The following is a 20,360-nucleotide window of genomic DNA, read 5'->3' as shown; positions in this document are numbered from 1 at the left end:
ATTACTCAATAAATGCTACTATTAATACAGGCTAAGTTTGGTTTGAATTTTCCAAAATGAATAAATACTTGGACCCCTCTGTTGGGCTAGGGACCCCAAATTCTTGCTAAATTTGCAGGAGAGAAATCAAAGACCTTCTGCCCCCTAGGAATCATGCAAGTGTTTCTCAACTTTACATCAAGGAGTTCAGGAACTGGGCAATCAGCTGGTACCCTCTGTATCATATTCCCATCTCTGGCCTGCTCACACTGAGGCATTTCTCTGGCCTTATCTACCACATGCACTCATTGCACTAGTCTTTGAGCAAATTAATCCACAAAGATTTCTTTTTTAATGTTCACTGCAGGAATTTTCATGGCCATGTGACTCTGTGCCTCCTTATCAGTTGCCGTGAGACTTGATGATTGCAGCCTATGAAAAATCTAAAGTCATAAAATACCTCTCACTGAGAAGTTAAGGTTGCATATGCAGCAGTGAAATTTGAGGTCTGGATATTATCGCTCTTACAAAAACGTCAAGCTACGTAAGACTTTGGGTTGTCTTTCCTGCCATCAGAAAAATCTCTGAAACTGGTTGGCAATGAGCCAGCAGACATTAGATGAAATTTATTTTTAACACTTTACCTGCCATAAAATGTTTTCATTTTAAGTGTACAATTTGGTGACTTTTAGGAAACTTACACAGTTGTGCAAGTATCACCACTACCCAATTTTAGAACATTTTTATCACACCAAAGAGATCCCTCTTGCGCATTAGACAGTCATTCCCCTTTCCCACCCTCAGCCCCTGGCATCCATTAATCTACTTTCTTTCTCTGTAGATTTACCTCTTCTAGAAAATGTATACAAGTGGATAGATTGGTTCTTCACAGTAAAATCATATCTCTACTACTCATAAATATGATCAAACACTTAATGAATACATATTAAGCACACGTTGTATCAGGCATTGTACTAGGGATTTGCCCTAAAGATAGCAAACAGAATAGTTCTGGTCCAGCTAGGAAGGCAGGAAGTTCAACAACCAAAACCAAGAAAAGTTGGTGGTCTGTGAAAGGGGAGACCCAGGACTCTCTGGGAACCCTTATCCGGAGCTCATAAAGTAGTTGAAGAAGTCAAAGGAGGTTTCTGGAGGAAATGGCATTTCAAGGGGAAATTGAAGGGTGGGCTGGAAATAAGCAGGACTGTTGGGGAGAGGACTCTGTAGGCTAGGGAACTGCTTTATGAAGGCCCAGACATAGGAGTGTTGAGTTTGAGGGTCCAAAGCAAGGGACCCAAATAAGCTAAAGCTGGAGCGTAGTGTGTGTACGGGAGCAGAGAAGAGCAGGGGAGATGGTAACATGGGGGGTTAATGACCTTTCAGGGTAAATGAAGCCAGGTTGCAGTGGGCCATGGTATGATACTTGGATGGTGTCCTGAGGGCAACACAACGCCTCTGAGAGGCTGTAGGCAGGGTTGGTTGTGGCATAATGGCATTGCAAGCAGATTGGAGCTGGGCAAGAATTCGGACAGGAAGACCAGCTAGAAAAGTGTTGGAGTAACTCAGGAGAGAAATGCTCCTGGGAGGCAGCATAACTTAGTGGTGAAAACTCAGATTCAACATTTTTCCAAAGACATACAGACAGCCAAGAGGCACATCGAAAGGTGCTCGGCATCACTAATCATTAGGGAAATGCAAATCAAAACCATAATGAGATACCTCCTCACACAAATCAGAGTGGCTACTGTCCAAAAGACAGAAATAACAAGTCCTGGAGAGGATGGGTGGAGAAAAGAATCCTTATGCAGTGTTGGTGGGAATGTAAATTTGTGCAGCCATTATGGAAAGCAGGATGGAAGTTCCTCAAAGAATTAAAAATGGAACAACCATATGATCCAGCAATTCCATTTCCCAAGGTTGGTCAGGCAGGACAATTCTCTCTTATTTGGGGGAGAGCCTTTTGTCCTACTCAAGCCTTCAACTGATTGTATGAGGCCCACCATGTTACAGAGAGCAATTTGCTTACTCAGTCTATTGATTTAAATGCTAATCTCATCTAAAAACACCCTTACAGAAAGACCCAGAATAATGTTCGACCAAACATCTGGACAAATTCACACGTAAAATTAACTATCATCTGGGTCAAGAGGAAAGACAATAACTGGGGGTGGGGGAGCCATTTTATAAAGTGGAGTCAGGGTGGGAATCTCCGATAGAGGCCATTTGAACACTACTCTAAATGAAGCAAAAGCAAGAAGCTTTGGAGGAGGATCATTGCAAGTGGAGGACCCAGCAAGTACAAACTGCTGTACCTGGGATAGGTTCAGGATATCTGAGCTCCAGGAAGAAGCCCTATGGCTGGAGCATGGGGCTGATGGGGGCATGTCAGGGAAGGAGCTGAGGCTAGGGAGGTGGACAGCCGCTGGTTCATGTAGACCTTGTGGGCCAAGGTGAGAAAGGGGCATTTCATTTTAAGGGTCACGGAAAATGTCTAGGGTGTTTTAGCCACATCTCTCTGGCTGCTGAGTAGAACATAGGCTGGAGAGGGGCCGGGTGGAAGCAGGGACACCAGTCATGAAGCTTATTGCTGTCATCAGGCTAGAGACCCTGGTGGCCTGGGCGGCAGTGGCTGCAGGGAAGGTCGTGAGAAGTGGCCAGATTACAGATATTCTGGAGGGAGTGCAGAGGACCCAGTTGTAGGGTGGATAGGTGAGTTACTGGACACATTAATAGAATATAGACAAATGGGCAGGCTTTGTTGTGCCCCATCAACCCTTTCTACAGACCCTAATGATGCCTGATGACAAGCCAGCTTTCACAGAGGGACCCTTTTGCTGACGTGGTCTTTGTCAGATGCCTGTTTTTCTGAATGGCTACGGGTGTGCCCACTCTTCTGGAAAGTTGCTCTTGGTTTATTCATCACTGTGTGCTTCTGTCTGTGTTCCAGGGAAGGCATCTCTGTCCATGCTGCCTTCATATTTCTTCGTAGCTCCACTTTGTTTTGTGATTTCTTTGTGGCTAGTTAAACATCATGGTCTTATTTGTTTTGTTTTCTCTTATTTTTCCAAAGGACTACAGTGTTATTAGGATATAATTTACATACATCAAATGCACAAAGCTTAATTGAACAGCTTAATCTGTTTACCTGTGAAATCTACATCCTAAACAGGGTTAGAACATTCCCATTGCCCAGGAGAGTTCCTTCAGGCCCCTTTCCAGTCCATCTTTACCACTCTAGTTCCTGTACCCCAACCTCTGTTTTGATTTCTGTCATCGTAACTTAGTTTGGCCTATTCTTGAATTGCATATAAACAAATCATTAGTATGTCTTATTTTGAATCTGGTTTCTTTTACTCAACATGACGTATTTGAGATTCATCTATGTTACTGATTTTGTTGGTAGTTTGTCCACTGGATGAATATAACACAATTTGTTTATTAATTCACCACTTGATGGACATTTGCGTTGCTTACAGTTTGACGTGATTATACTTAAACTGCAGTGAAACATTATTCACAATAGCCAAGATGAGGAAATAACCTAAATGTCCATCAACAGATAAATGGATGGTCTGTATACACAATGGAATATTATTCAGTCTTAAAAAGGAAGAAAATCCTGCCATTTGTGACAACATGCATGGACCTGGAGACATGGTGCTAAGCGAAATAAGCCAGTCACAGAAGGACAGATACTGCATGATTGCGCTCATGTGAGGGGCTAAACTAGCTGAACTCATAGAAACAGAGAGTAGAATGGTGACTGCCAGGGGCTGGGGCGAGAGGGAAAATGCAAGTTGCTGTTCAATGGGAATAAAGTTTCAGTTATGCAAGATGAAAAGTTCTAGAGATCTGCTGTACAACATGGCAGTTGTGATTAACAATATTGTATTTTATACTTAAAATTTTATTCAATGTTCCTAAGGCCAGTCCAAACCATATTGAAAAAGCCCATGTTTTTTCTACTAATTCTACAACCTCATATAAGAAGTCCTTGTGGACCTCATTTTTCACGTTTTATGAGGATGCCCTGACCAGCCTGCTAGGTGGCTGCTTTGCTTTTTATGAGACATTTTGGGTGTCCTCGTCATATTCTGTTTGCTTGACAGCTGCCCTACGGTGTCTGAAGTGCTGACCTAATGTCTGTGTGGGTGTCCCTACAAGGTCTCTTTGGTATTCATTTGTTTGTCCCCCTCCACCTCTACCCTCCCAGAATCTCCCAACTCCTGTCTCTCCCCTTACCTTGTCCCTGTAACTTTGCCCCGACTTCACATCACCACTATCTCCATCACCAAACCCCATCAAAATTTATCTAACCCTCATCAGTGTGCATCCCTGAATCAACTTCTCTCCATGGTTAGAAGTATCTTCCCTCAAAACTACCTAGTTGCTTTCCAAAATATTCAACCTATTTGTGGAGATACTCTTTCTTTAAAATTAAAATAAAAAAGGTAGTAACAATGATCTTTTGAACTATCTAAACTAGTTATAAATGTAGCTTAAATTGTTTACAATCCTCTGATCACTGTAATGTCTCTGAAATTTAAGTGACGATTTCTGTAAAACCAAAACTCTCGAGTGCAGTTTTTTAGAAAGTGGCTGCCCTCTTGTGGACCATATCATACCAAAGACAGATTTCAGTCAGGAAGTATTAAACAGTCTAAACACAGCAGAGCTCACCAATGTACACACGCAATTCCTAGTATTGAATTATAAAAGCAAATGAAATCTTAGAAGTAGATAGTAAGGCTATTCATGACCTCAAAGAACTTAGAATTTGAGGTGGTACATCATCAAGGTGTGACATCATCTTACAGATGAGGAAACCAAAGCTCAAAGTGAAGTGGCTTGTCCTCAAACCATAAAACAATACAAATCTGAGGTCCTGCCAAGAATTTAAGACCTTTTAATGAAAACAATGTTAACACGCTGAGTAATCACATAGGGCTACATGTCGAGATAAATACATAGTACGACAAATACATAGACTTTTAGTAATACCTGTTCTGCATTCCTTAAACATTCTTGAAGTTTCTTGCCTCTGGAGAGTGACTTTGTGGGGAGGCTAGTTAGGCTCGTTAGGAGGCTGATGCCACAGAAGGGAGTGGCGGTACTGATCTGAGATGGGGCACTACTGGGAAGTGGGGGAGCAGACGGTTTTGCCAGTTGTTTATGAGGTGAACCCACAGACCTTCCTGAGATTAATTGCTGTGAGAGGGAAAAGGGAAGGACAGCTCCTAAATTTCTAGTTTGGATGGCAACTGAGAGTGAGTAAGTGATGGCTGAACAAGTGAATAGCTGGAGTGTCTACATGCTTTTTTAGGATTCAGCCACAGAGTTGGAAAGCTTTTGTGAGTGTGCATGTCCACATGGGTGTTTAACCGATAGCGGGGGAATTAGAGAGGCCATGGCTGGCTTGGGAATATTAATGAGAGGCTGCTGCTGTTACTTAATAAAAGGCATGTAAACATTTTAGAAGTGACTAACCACTCTAATCTCCAAGCTTTCTGGTTTTAATAATCCCCAGTTTTCTGGGTTAAAGCTGTTGTGAAAAATAGAGGAGTAATGTATTTGTGAAATGCATAACACTGTGCCTAGCACAGAGCAAGCACCGCATAAACATTAGTGATCTTATTGTTTTTGTCATAATGGATTCACAGAATTCAAAGTAATTTAAGTTTAATTTTCGTTTATTGGTTTCTTTCAAACTTACAGTGTAAGTGGTTATAACACAAAGTATATATATATCTCATGAGAAATCCTATAGATCTATTTCATTCTTTGATATGATATTCTGTAGTACAGGCTTAATTTTAAATGAAAATACTGGTTTAATAGATATCTAGTATAACATGGTGAAATCACCACATTTTATGTTTACGGTGTGAGAAAATGTGTGTGTGATATTAAAAAAAGATCTTCTCCTAGTCTTCTGCTTAACTAGGCCACTGAAATTTACTTATGAAATAGAAGGCAACAGAATCTTTTATTTCCTTCTTGGCCCATGTTAAAAAAATATGTGGGTATAAAAACTCAGTATGAACACTGATGGAAAACGGTAGTGATGCATTAAAAATGAAGTTAAATTGTTCCGGAATGTTCAAACTGAATTCTGTCCCCAAATCTTAAACATTGGATTAGCTTCAGCAAAATTGAAATTCGTCTTTACTTCAAGAAGGAGTTCAAGTACCTGTGATTAAAAATGCCTCATTTCTTCAGAGTAAAAAAATAAAATAAATGTTATTTAGTATATTGTCAGTAGGGAGTTTTAGCTGGGGCATTAAAAACCTGATTTTCTAGGCCCATAGATTATAGATCTATTGGATGCAGCTTTTTACACATGTGGCTTTACCCTTAAATGCTGGAAAATAATGCAAATAAAAATGTGTGTTTGAGTCTGTTTACAAAATGGAATCCTTAATAAAACAAAGCTTGTCAATGGAGGTAATTCCACTATAGCTTTCTACTCCCTGTATTCAGGAGGGAGATACTTAGACGTTCACATACTCCTTTTTTCCTAACGCAATTTTGCTCTCCAGTGTTAAGCAGCGTTGTCTGTAATGACTCTTGCTATACTAACTATAGCAAACAAACAAAAACATTTGCTACCATCTTTAAGTACTAAAAACCTCAAGTGTTTCAGTGATAAGAATAATGGTAAACTCTTGTGTAAGTCCTTATTAAGTTGTAAATGATGCTACCGTATGTCTAGGGTCCACACGTGAAGAATCACAGATCCAGGACACTTGGGATGCTGATTGCCAGGGCCTTGTTTTTTAGATTACACTATGCTACCTTCTTGTTCTTGAAGAGAGAAGCAATTATTGGCAGTGGCCTCAAGAACAAAATCTACTTTGTAGAGCTTTATTATTCTTGCCTAATTTGCCATAACTCCCACCTATTGCTTTTGGCACAACCAACTGTACAACATATAATCAATAAAAAAAACTTGCAACTGTTTTATTTGTTGTCTGTAGCCTTGATTTTTTCTTATTCAGAAGAGGATTAATACCTACTTCACTGTTTTGAGGATATAATCACAAAATCATGTATGTAAGTGTCCAATACAGTACTTAGAACAAAAAATGGTATCTAGTTAATCTCATGATTTTAGCAAAAATATATTTTTAACAATTTTAATTGATTCGTGTTATCTAATACATTTTAGTAAAAAAAAATCTAAGGAATACGTACCATGGAATTATCTTTTGTGGATTTGTGTGTTTTTATTTCTGGAATGTTTTTCTCAAGAAATGCTAGAAACCACTTTTTGGATTTTGGCCAGTTTCTAGTGAGAAAAATATTTGTATATAAAGTAATCTGAAAGCACTTTAGGAGTAATAAGTCACAGCATAAAAATAGGAATGCTTATATAATTATTTCTGCAAATTTCTTCATTTTCAGCTAGACCTTTAACTGACTTACTAGTTCACCAGGAAAATTGAGGGGGCAGAGCAGCCACATTTTAGTTGCTCCTGCAAGTAAATCTTTGGCCGCCTCTAGGATTAGCATTGAATAAGAAAACAGGGCCCATGGCTTGCTTGCTCTATTTTTACTCTGGCTGTTGTTAGTTGTAGGAAGATAAAAAACTAGCACAGTGACCCATTGCTGGGTTAAGCCAGGTAAAGCAAACTGGCTATGATCTTTCTAATCTTTTCAGAGCAGTCAGCACTGTAGACCAACTGCTGCCTATAAATGAAAAAATTATGTGTTACTTTGCATTTGAACCATTTTATGAACATTTATCTGAGCCAGTGATGAGAAATACATTTGGCCAAACCTACTTTGTCTCAGAGGGAATAAGGACAACCATGTCTGATTCTGAGACAGGTGACTTGATGATTTAGCACAGTTCCAGACTGTCACAATCAATGTGATAAGAATAAGCTATGAATGGAATAAAATGCCTCAAAATAAATTTATTTCATTTTAATTTTCTCTCTCTCATTTTTGCTCCTCAAAATAAGTAAAAAAGGAAATAATGTCCCTCTCTTCTTCCTCCCTCAATTCCCACACATACCAAAAACAAACTGGTCATAAGAAATAGCTTCTGTCTCTTCCACTTAAATTGCTGTTATATCTACTTAAAACAGAGAAATAAGAGAAATGTATGAGTTGCAGAGAGGAGCTTGGTCAAAGAATTAATTATAAGAAACAACTTTCTACCTTAGGAGATATTCTGGTATCTGGGATGCATACTCAAAACCTTCATCATAAACTTGAAAATGTTGATGGAACTCCCTGATTTTCTTTTCATTTATGGGAAACAAACCTTTTTTAAAGAGTGCATTCACTGTGACTGGATAAAGGAGATGTCTGCAAAGAGAAACACATAAAAATTCCGACCCAATGACCAAAGAAGAGAGGCACAGGGTACAGAAGAGGGCATTATTAGTAGTCATGTATTAGACGTAGATAAGGACATGTGACATATATTCTTTTGGGAAAAAGTCACTCTTAAGAAGTTTTAATATTTGCTTACTGTGGACAAGTGTGAGATGACACACAGAAATATATTGATTCAATATAATTTCAACAAGGATTTATTTAGCAAATAGTAACAACCAGAACTAAGATGAAGACTATGCCTTTAGACAGCAACAAAAAATGATCAAAGAATCAAGGGTAATATTAGTCACCAAATTTCCTACTATCTCACAGGACCCTATAAGCCTGAACTATCATGTATTTTTTATTGAAGTATTATCGATATTGAACTATTGCATATTGAAATATAGTGCCTATCATCAATAAGTATGTTACTAAAATGATCACTGTGGTATATTTAAGTAAAAGAGTATTAAAGAATGTTAATATGCGCTAGATTAGTAACACTAATACTGTTTATTTCATTTTTATTTACCATCCCTTCCTCACTAGAAAGTTTTCAGGATGTCCTTCCCCCAAAGACATCCGAGAACTTGCTGCATTTTGCTGTACGCTGGGCATGCTAACAGTTTAGTTGCTTGTTTGTTTTCATTTTTGCTTTTTCCTCTCTTTCTGGACCTCTAACAACACATTCAATGTAGTTCTGTTGTATGAGTCTGAACCGTGACACCCTGCTTTCAGCGGCCCAGTATCCCACTGACATGGATCAGTTTACCAAACCTCCTTCTGCATATGGAGTTTTTTTCATGACTCTATGCCCAGCCCTTACCTTTGCCAGAAAGCCTCAGAAGGTGGCAGAGTGCTCCCAGGATCCCTCCACTGCGCTTCCCTGTCTCACCTGTCTCTCGGCATCTGCCTCTAGGAGGACGGTGGCTCAGTCTTGAGGCGTGTTAGCCACTGACGTGAGTTAGCCACCTTGTCAAGTCTTACAAACACCACCTGGCCCCTTGTCATCTACGTTATGATACTTTCCTCACCCATGCCCTTTCAATGTCCACTTGTCCTAATAATCACAGATTACACAGAACTGTGATATTGAACACAATAGAAAATTCTGACAGATGCTTGACAATTGAGAGGTAAATCTGTGTAAAGCTTACACAATTGTATGGAATGACTAAGGAGAAATTACTGTAAATGTATTAAAATGATTGATTGCCTTGGTGTATTTGCTCGCTTTAAAATTGGAGTGCTAACTGAAAATTGTCCATTTATTAGAATTTAAAAGATCAATATAATCTTTCAATTGCCTAGTTAGGTAGACCTCATTAATTCACTAGATAATTTTTGCAATCCAAGGTACAGGCCTTAAGTTTTTTATTCCATAAAAGCCCCAAAAAACAAAAAAAAAGAGGTCAAATAATATGAATTGTACATATTTACCTTACTAAATTGTTCAGGTCCATCGTCCCATGAGCACGTAAATTCTCCAGTTGTCCGTGTAATCCTTCAGACAGTTGTTCAGTGAATTGATATAGGTTGAAAGCTCCCATTTTCCCTTTCATCACAATATAAAGGTTTTCATGCAGGTTAAAACTATATTTTTTGGAATTGATGCTGTAAACAGAGAAAGTTATTTTCAAAAGAAGCAACAATTCTGTAGAACAAAGAGTCAATATACCTTTACTGTTACTTAGTCAGTAGACTACAGCCAAAGTCCTTCTAGTACATAAAATCACCTCCTGCAAAAAAGCAGGTGAAGATTCAACCTATACTGTGAGCTACTAAAAATCTATAGAATGATTCACTTTAAGGGATGATCTATAAGTGGATGACAAAGAGGGCCTCTGGGAAACACAAATCTAGTGATCTTATTTCCATATTTAAAAACCTTCCACGGCTTCTTACCTCTAACAGTTTACAAGGCCTTCTACCATCTTTCTAGATCTCCAATGACATTTCCAGTCCCTTTTCCCTCCCCTCCAAATCTATACTCCATACGTGTTTGAAAACACAATCTTTTATATATCCCAGCATTTTATTGAGCTGTTTTATCTGCTCAGGGCATTCTCTACTTGACCAACCTCACTCCTCCCCCTATACACCCACATCTGAAAGCTATACATTTCTCCTGCTAATTGTTATTTCTCCTTCAAGTGTCTTCTCAAATATCACTTCTACCAGGAGATCTTTCCTAACACCATGAATACCTTTGGTTCCAGAGTTTCTTTTATATTTGTGTTCATGTTCCTTCCAAGATACACATTCCTTGTTGGGTTTAAGGTGGTAAGAGCGTATATGAGTTTTTAAACCCATTACTCCTTTATATTTTTTTTTCCATTCTGTTTTATTGTCTTCAAAGCAACTTTTTCAAAAATAATTTTTAATTTTATATTTCATTATCTTATTATGTTGTAGGTTATATTTTGTGTAAGTTAATTAAAAAGAGTTTCTACATTTCCTGAGCATACATCTTCTCTGTGGTAGGGGAATATATGAGAGGAATGTGGAGCTACCTTGAGTAAATCTTAACATATTTCATCGGTTAAATTTGTTAAATAGAAATGTTTAAACAAAATGCCTAGAGAAGTAGAGGTAATAAAACTTAATCACTTCCATATGCCTCTGATAGATGAATAAGTTGGTGTCTTTTTATGAAGAGATATGTGAACTTACAGATAAAAAGCCTTCAAAATATTTATATCTTTGGATGTGGGACTCGACGATTATCAAGAAGCACTAGTTAAAGAATTAACCAACATGCTGCGACTTCCATGTAAACAAAAAGAAATAATCGTGTTATTGACCACTGACAGCTTTTATATCTATTTTTTATTAAGGTATCACTGATACACATTCTTATGAAGGTTTCACAAGAAAAACAATGTGGTTACTACATTCACCCTTATTATTGTGCCCCCCCCCCATAGACCATTGCAGTCACTGTCCATCAGTGTAGTACGATGTCACAGAGTCCCTACTTGTCTTCTCTGGATCAGTGACAGCTTTTAAAACAAACTTTCTGTCTTAATGGCAAGAATGGCATGAGAGGCTACATGAAAAAGAAACTAAGAAAGAAGCAAAAAAAAGAAAAGAAAAAGGAAGAAGCCATAGGTCACAGAAGCAAGCACAGATACTGTGAAAGCAGAGAAAAGAACCAAACACAAAATGAACTGGCTCTGCCTCCTCGGGAGGACAAATGGCATCAGCACTCACATTTGCAGCCTGGGAAGAAATAAATGCAGACAGTCACACTGGAAGCATGCTGAAGGGTGCAATCCAGCAGTGTCTGAGGATGGAGAATGAAAGGGCATATGAAGCCAAGCCCCACTTACCTTAATAGCCCTATGGAATATGTCAGAAAAGGCCATGTTAAAGAGCTCACTGAGCAGTGGAATTCTACTTTCAGGGAGCAGAGTAGCAACATGTGATTAAGACAAGAGCTAAAGCCCGTAGAACATTGTACACAAAGCAGCATGACACAGTTAACCACATCTTGGGAGCTATAACAGGATACAGATTTCAAATACTTTCCAGTAAACATCAGTAAGGTAACCTCATCTCTAATACATGTCTAATTGAGATTTAAATGTATTAGGCTGCCAATAATTTGATCTTCAATAACCAAACTCATCATATACTCTTCTCTCCTATCTCTACTCTAAAGAATAAAATAATGGGCCCTCATAATTCTTGATAAGTGAGACTGTAATTACCACCTATACTACTCTTGGATTCCAATGTGGTATTTCAAATGAACTATCTGAAACACTCTTCACCTGTACGGTAGACAGGATTTTGCACTGCTAGTTCAAAATCTACATCTTTGGATTTGAGAAGCATGTTAATTCCCTCTTCTTCAGTAACAAAGGTCATTCAGATACCCATAGCAAAGACAGTGAATATTGGTCCATACTGAAAGAAAACACATAAATATAGATTAGCAAGCATTTCTGATAAGTTACTGGGCCATGGGTTATGCCAGAACACTAATACTGAAATTGCAGTCAAGATACAAATTATTATGGTTATATATCTTAATTACAAATGTTGACTGATACTGCCAAATCTAAATTATAGAAATCCTTATTTATTCTGTCCTAAATACATCCTTAAGTATCATGCATTGGCCCACTGTGACCTGGCTTCATTTACCCTCCAAGGTCATTAACCCCCCATGTTACCATCTCCCCTGCTCTTCTCTGCTCCTGTACACACACGACACTCCAGCTTTAGCTTGTTTGGGTTCCTTGCTTTGGACCCTCAAACTCAACACTCCTATGTCTGGGCCTTCATAGAGCAGTTCCCTAGCCTACAGAGTCCTCTCCCCAACAGTCCTGCTTATTTCCAGCCCACCCTTCAATTTCCCCTTGAAATGCCATTTCCTCCACAAACCTCCTTTGACTTCTTCAGACTACTTTATGAGCTCCAGATAAGGGTTCCCAGAGAGTCCTGGGCCTCCCCTTTCACAGACCACCACCTTTTCTTGGTTTTGGTTGTTGAACTTCCTGCCTTCCTAGCTGGACCAGAACTATTCTGTTTGCTAACTTTAGGGCAAATCCCTACTACAATGCCTGATACAACATGTGCTTATATGTATTCATTAAGTGTTTGATCATATTTATGAGTAGTAGAGATATGATTTTACTGTGAAGAACCCATCTATCCACTTGTATACATTTTCTAGAAAAGGTAAATCTACAGAGAAACAGAGTAGATTAATGGTTGCCAGGGGCTGAGGGAATGACTGTCTAACGCGCAAGAGGATCTCTTTGGTGTGTAAAAATGTTCTAAAATTGGGTAGTGGTGATAGTTGCACAACTCTGTAAGTTTCAACATTTTTCCAAAGACATACAGACAGCCAAGAGGCTCTGAAGAGCAGCAGGTGCTCCCATAGGACGCTGGTGAAAGTATAAATTGATACAAGTTCTAGTGATCAAGTCTAGACAATTATATTTAAACACACATCTGAACTGATCATTTAATTGCAGTTTAATTCTGACCACAGGGGAATAAAAACAGCATAGATGCTGTAGTCAATCTAACACTTTTCTAGCTGGTCTTGCCCAGCTCCAATCTGCTTGCAATGCTATTATGCCACAACCAACCCTGCCTACAGCCTCTCAGGACACCATTCATAGGACTTTGTAACTGATTATATGTAGAGGGTGAAGGTAGGAAAGAAGGAAAAAGGGCTTTTATGTTTCTCGTGTGGGAGACGATGAGGATGGGTGAGAGCACTGATGAAGAATAAAATCAGGGCCAGGAAGGGTGACGCGCAGGGAGATCATCCAAGTACAAGGGAATACTGAGACCTCTTAATCGGACCAATTCTCTTTATACATGGGGATCAGGAAGTATAAATGACAAAAAAAGTACTTAATATGTGACAAATGCTATGTTAAACTCTTTACACACATTTTTGAAGTCTTACAAGAACTTAGTAAAACAGGTGGTGTCATCATTTTTCACATGACAAAAATATGGCTCGAAGTATAAGAAACTTGCTCAAGTTCATAGAGTGGCAGAGCTGGGAAATCTGGCCAGCTCTGGTCCATTCTAAACCCTGTTCCTGACTAATAATGAATTGTCTTCCTCAAGATCCTGCAGTAAGTTATAAAAATGTTAAAAAGAAAAGAGATAGTGTATGGTGATGGGGAGATGTTACCAGAGAAAAGCTGGCTAACCATCAAAGATCACCAGGGTGGCATTGCCTTGTTGATTAGCCACAGTAGAGGAACCTGAGCTAAGAAGCCTGGCTCATGGGCACTTTCAAGCAAAGTGGCCTTGCAAATGCCAGCTTCTCCTCAGCTGAATTCACTGAAATTAATGATTGGACAACATTATCGGTTCATTCACATGGAGAAATACACTTGGCAAGTGATCCAGATGCTGAAGTCCTCTCGTCAGCATGCTTCCTCCTGAACTCAAGCTACAGGGGAACTAAATTATTATCAGAACGTTGCTTGCTGAACTTAATATTTAAGAATATGAACCCAAGAGCCTTTATGTGTTTAGCTCGACAGTAGTAGGCATGGAGAAGGACTCTTTCCAGCAGTTATGGCAACAGGCAGACCAGAGAAGACAACATGGGTTCACATATACTTGAATGATTCCAGTGGTACAGCTATGCCAGTGAGGAAAAAACAAGTCAGCATTCAGTGCCCACACATGCTCCTGCCCAGAGGCTCAGCATATCCCATCTCAGTATATGATATGCTACCCGTGTCATACAGCTATATGATCTCCCCCTTTAACTTCTATTCAAAACCCAGCTAAATTCAGTCCCAATCCCTTCTGCTGGGTAGGGTTAGTATGGCCTTTACTTTGTTCAATCCCTGACTAACACGTATTCCATTTGCATATGGTTTGGTTGCCTACGTCATTAACATGAGGAAAACGTCTGGCTGCCAGATCAAATAGAAATGAGTCCATCGTCCCTTCTTAACTAAGACCTCTACTCCCTCTTCTAACTGCAGTTATATCATTAGCTTCTTTATTTTTGTTTTCACAAGAATATGGCATGGTCATAGTTTCATATTCTTTATTTTGTCTGTGTCTTCACACATTTAATGGACCATGATGTGTTCTCCTGAATCCACTAGTAGATTCTCAGTCTGCCAATATAACATGCTCAATATTTCCAAACACATATGACATAAATACCGCTTCACAGACTCTCTAACCAAATGCATCTTACACTCTAATTGCTTAAGCTTATTTCTCTAGTCTGATAGAGTTACTGATCATTATTACCCATCTCCTGTAAGCCAAGCCAGACAGGAACTGGATCCAAGCCACCCTTTCTTTGATGGTTACTTCCAGTGTTCCCTCTGTGACTTCCCTCTGTGATTTGTTAGCATTTGTATCTTCCATTGCTGATTAACTCTCATCACTTTGGTATTCTTTTTGGTACTGTTACACTTTCATTCAAGTTACTCAGGTCCTTCCGAGCTAGAAGCTCTTTTCTAAAATTAATGTGAAATTTTATGATACATCAGGTATCATACATCTTACGACCTAACTCTCAAAGGACAATCTTTCATCATCACTTTCAAGTTCTTACATGCCTCCTTCTCATACTCCACATACAAACTACACATAAAGGGACCCAGAATTCAGGCATGCTGAGTCCCAACCTTTTAGTTAGTAATGGTTCAGTACAAATGGGAGCCAGAAGCCTGTGGTCTAGCTTCACAACATGCTAGTAGGCATTTGGTTGTAAGCTTCAGTGTCCTCATCTATAAAATATGGATATCAGTACCTTTCCTTTCTATTATAAATTATTCAGAGAAATCTGTGAGACATAAGACATAAAATGTTTTGTAAGTTACAAAGTGCTCTGCAGGGAGCAAATACCAAAATACTTGTTTCAGCCTAAGTGGATTCAAAATGATGCTCATTCAAAGATGTGTATGCATATATGTAGAATATTTATATAATTGCTTTGAAATATGTACTAACTTCTTTGGTTAATCTTTCAGACCCCTTGGTCACTGGTGTTCTGGCTTACTTATGAAAAAATCAGAGAGATGAGTGGAGCCAGTCTATTTTAAGCCCTTACAGATGCAGCCCTTAAAGATACAGCGTTCAGTATCATTGAAAAATGGTCATCTGCAACACACACCCCCTATCATTCCTACCTCGTTTGGAAGACCTTACTTCACAGAGACTGTGATTTATAGGGGGCAGCACTTTATTTGTCTCTGGAAACCCAAGTTCTTTTTGACTCCTCTTTTTGTTCAAAAGCAATCTGATTGGATCACAGAAGGCCACCAAGTGAGACCCAACACTGCACTTTCTAAAGAAGAATTGATCCTGATCACTTACTTTGGGCAAGAAGATTCGACCTTCTAGATGCTATTCTATTCTGAGGAGCCTGCTTAGAGGAGACTTGCCAGGAGGGAGACAGCATCTCAGATCTGAAGTAGACAATAGGGATGTGGAAGAATATATACATTCATAGTGATTAAGAAATGTATTTAGCCTGTAATGTCTATTTTCAATTGAAATTTGATAATTCATTTTTTCTCTTGTGGAAGTGTAAATACTGTAAATTATAGGGAAGTAAATGAAAATCCATGAATAAACAGTTTGAATTTCCCTTGTGTTGAAGGAAGTTGATATACCTTTTCTTGCCAGGAGAATGAAAAAAATCAAGTTGAGATGATATTTGGATTTCAAGGAAGGAAGCTTCTTTCTGTCAGTTTCCCATTGTTAGATTTATGTGAATTGGTTAGCATTTCACTGCACATGCTGAGGACCTCCAGACAGCCACAGACTGAATCTTGACAAAAACAGAGAAGTGTTTGCTTTGTTACATATCGCATTGCAACTTGAATTTGTTGCTAGCTCTCAAGAATCTCAATATGTTTTTAAAAACTCTAACTTATTTGATTAAAGCTCAGACGGATAGGTCCTTTTTATTAAGTGACTTCTGTTACCGGCCTTTCAGTGGCATTTTAAAAACAAGGCTGAGATGAAGTTGGCCCATTCTGACATGCATCCTTTCTTATCTCTTTTCTAGCACTAAAGGCTCTAAAGAGAGAGAGAGAACTCAGAAATCACACTAAAGTTGTCTCTAGCCTGAATCTTGATCAGTTTGACAAAACTTCCTCCCTTTAAAAAGTGATAAATATAAACTGCCTGTGGTATAGTTATGTCTCCAGTCGCTGAATCCAATCCCTTTTCTTATTTTAGAAAGGTGAGAGATTTCAGATTCACCTGTGTACTACCTGCCCCAAACTCTGGACAGGAGGCATTTCTGAATGGATGCCACAGTTATGGATAGAGGCTGTAACTGTCAAAATAGGAAAACTCAAAAACCTCAGACCCAAGAAAGACCTTAGAGCTGACCAAACAGAATTTGTCATCATGGACATGAATGATGTTGAACAGAAAAACATTTACAAGTGCTCTGTGATTGCACGAAAGTTTCATCACTGCCATTTAGGAGGGGAAATATACTTCAATATATATTTTAATATGATGTACTAATACGCAGTGGCTCATTGTTTTCCTATAGAATTTGTAAAATGTGGGGTTTAATCTCTTAAAAATCTTTAGGCAACCTAAGACAGGCACAGTCGCAGGGGGGCCATCAGGTGAGAAATTGGGGATCAACAGAGGTGAGGCTTAGAACCTCACCCCCCCCCCATTTTGAGAGAAATCTTCTGCATCCGTGGATGTGTTGTTGCCCTTGTCTAGCTTGGACTAATACTTAGTCTATAGGCACAGACCTGATCATCTACATTTGCCCTCTTACAGCACTAAATCATGTTTTCTACCTTTATCTTGCATCTACCTACCACTTAAGCATTTAATTTTTAAAAAGGGGGGTGAGAAATGTGGGATTCCATACAAATCAAGTATAAAAATCAAATGAATAATCATACCTGACTTGATTGTTTATAGTTCATGATGTGTGATCAAAACTGAAAGTTTCTGTGATGACTGCCCTTGCACTGTTCACCATGTAAGAACTTATTCACTATGGAAGAACTTGTTCACCATCTAAGAACTTGTTCGTTATGCTTCAGAAGATTGGAGACTGTTGAGAATTAGGCTTGGGGTTGATTAATGATTGTGCATTGAGTCCCCTATACAGAATTTTATTGTTGTCAACAACCATTTGATCAATAAATATGAGAGATGCTCTCTCCAAAAACTAAATAAATAAATAAATAAAATATTTTTTTTAAAAAATCTTTAGGTGGTCTGTTTTTCCATTGTGTTTGTGTGTCTGTATGAATTGAGTTGTTAAATATGTTTAAACTATGTACTTAAGAGTCCCAAGTGTTCTGCATTGGAACCACTTTAAGGAACTTCTGCTTTTTATGCTTTATAATTTTTTAATTAAGTAAAGACTCTATCAGAATACTTAACATTCAAGCTGGACCATGAAAAAAATATTAAGTTTTATTCTTTGAGGGGCTTGGAGTGAAAACATTGCTTAAGTATTAAAACTGTTCTTGGTATCTGGATTCAATATGAATAATTGGAAATCTTTAACCTGAAATGAATGACCCCTTTGGATCACCTAGTTTAACCCTCTCATTTTACATATTAGGAAACTGATAAGCTTCTTAGTAGCAGAGCCAGGATACAAAAATACAGGTTTCCTACTTACTATTACAGTTGACAGTTATTGTACACCAATCAGGTACTGAGTAAATGCTTTATGTCATTTTCACAACAACCCAGTCCAGTGATCTTGAATCTTCCAAAAACAGATTTTTTCTTTATGGCATTTTTGTCTTACACATTTTAAATTAATTTGAGCACAAATTTTAGAATGGGCTCACCATGCATTAGCTGAACATTAAGACCCTGCATAGTCTGATCAAAGCCTGTTACCCAACACATATATCCCATCACATTCATACTATCCCAGTGAAATCATATGCATTCATGTATCTTGGAACTTTCACTTATTTTTAACAACTTAAATCACCTTGTTCCTCTCCAAAACAGTCCACAGTAAATAGGAATTAAAATTTCTTAAGTTTGTGTCCATACTAAGAGACTTAACTGTTTGAATCTCATTTTCTTACTATACTATTGATAATACTTAGCATCGACTTCTCTTTTGCTTAACTTCCACATTTTTTCTTTTCCCAAATGACTTTTTTCTTATTGAAATTTCTTTTTAGTTCTATACAGGTCTTTGCTCTTTATATGCAGAAGTGAATTAGCAGGTATATCTAGACAGAGATAACACTTTTTAAATATGTTTTTAGTGCAAAATAGTGTATCTTTATCAAGTACTCCAAATCCTATTTGATTATAAGCCACTAATGGGAGGACTGTATCTTCTTTTTATTATAAATCTCTACTTTCAGTAGCATTTCTTTGCTGTTAGGTACTCAACAAAAGTTGATTATAGTTACATGTAATGTGAATAAATTAATTTTGTCTTCATTATTTTAATCTGTGATCATTGTAAAACTAGTCTGAAATTTCACTTTGCTAAGAAAAAAGGCAACAAATTCAGGGAGATTTTAAATATAAAAAAGAATTTGCTGTCTGTCATCTTCAAATTTTTAAGCACAACCATTTATTTAAATTGAAATACATGTTCTTCCCTTAATTATACATGTAATTCTCTTAACAGTTAATGAAAACAGATTCCCTCAGGACCTCCACTGGAAAATGTTTTATTTTAATGCTTGATGGTTCAAAAAATTAGGGGAGTCTTCAATTCTCTTCTCCTTAATGAAACCATGACTCTTTAAGAATGATTACCAAATATATATCATTTTTAAGCCCAGGTAATGTGGAGGAAAGACTGAACCTGGATTCTAAAGACCTTTATCCAGTTTGGGTTCTACTTCTGGAAGAGTGGTATTATAAGCAAGTCCTTCTGCTTCTCCTGGTTTCCATTATTCCATTTCCTTTAAAAGATGAGGTGATTAAACTCTTAAATCTTAACTTGCATTTACATGAAGGAGGCCATTATATTTTAGGTCCTGTGAAAACAATAGGATTTTTTTAAAAATTTATTGGGATTTGTGTTTTCCTGTATTTAATTAGTATCTCATATTTCAAGATCAGGAAAGGCTTATTCAGGCCTTAAAGTATAATACAAACTTTATATGGCTGGAGGTCTTACACAGAAACCTTCCTTCCAAGTAGCAGATTCATCTGCCTTCAGACAACTCTGAGCATGTTACTCCTATTCTAACCTTCAAATGAACCTTTATACACACAAAATAAAAATTAATATCTTTTAATACTGTATCTAAGACCTGTCCATCTGACTCCAACCTGTTTTTCTAACCTCTGCATTTTACCGCATACCTGCATTCCACCTCCTTGCAAATGTATGGCTCCACTTATTTTTCTGGAGATGCTCTTCATTTGGCTGGTTTTTTTTTTTAATCCTACTTTAATATGTAGAATGATCTCTGAAGACTTCAACATTTCTACACCTCCACGTCTCATTCCTTGTCCCACTGTGGCTGTATTTCTGTATGTGGTATGCCTGCTGCTCCTATACAGAATGAGCTGCTTGCAAGGAAGGACCATATAACACATCTTGGTTCCTCTTATAA

The sequence above is a fragment of the Manis javanica genome, chromosome 16, assembly GCF_040802235.1.
Source record: "Manis javanica isolate MJ-LG chromosome 16, MJ_LKY, whole genome shotgun sequence".
NCBI lineage: Eukaryota > Metazoa > Chordata > Mammalia > Pholidota > Manidae > Manis > Manis javanica.
Note: the sequence above shows the minus strand (reverse complement) of the source record.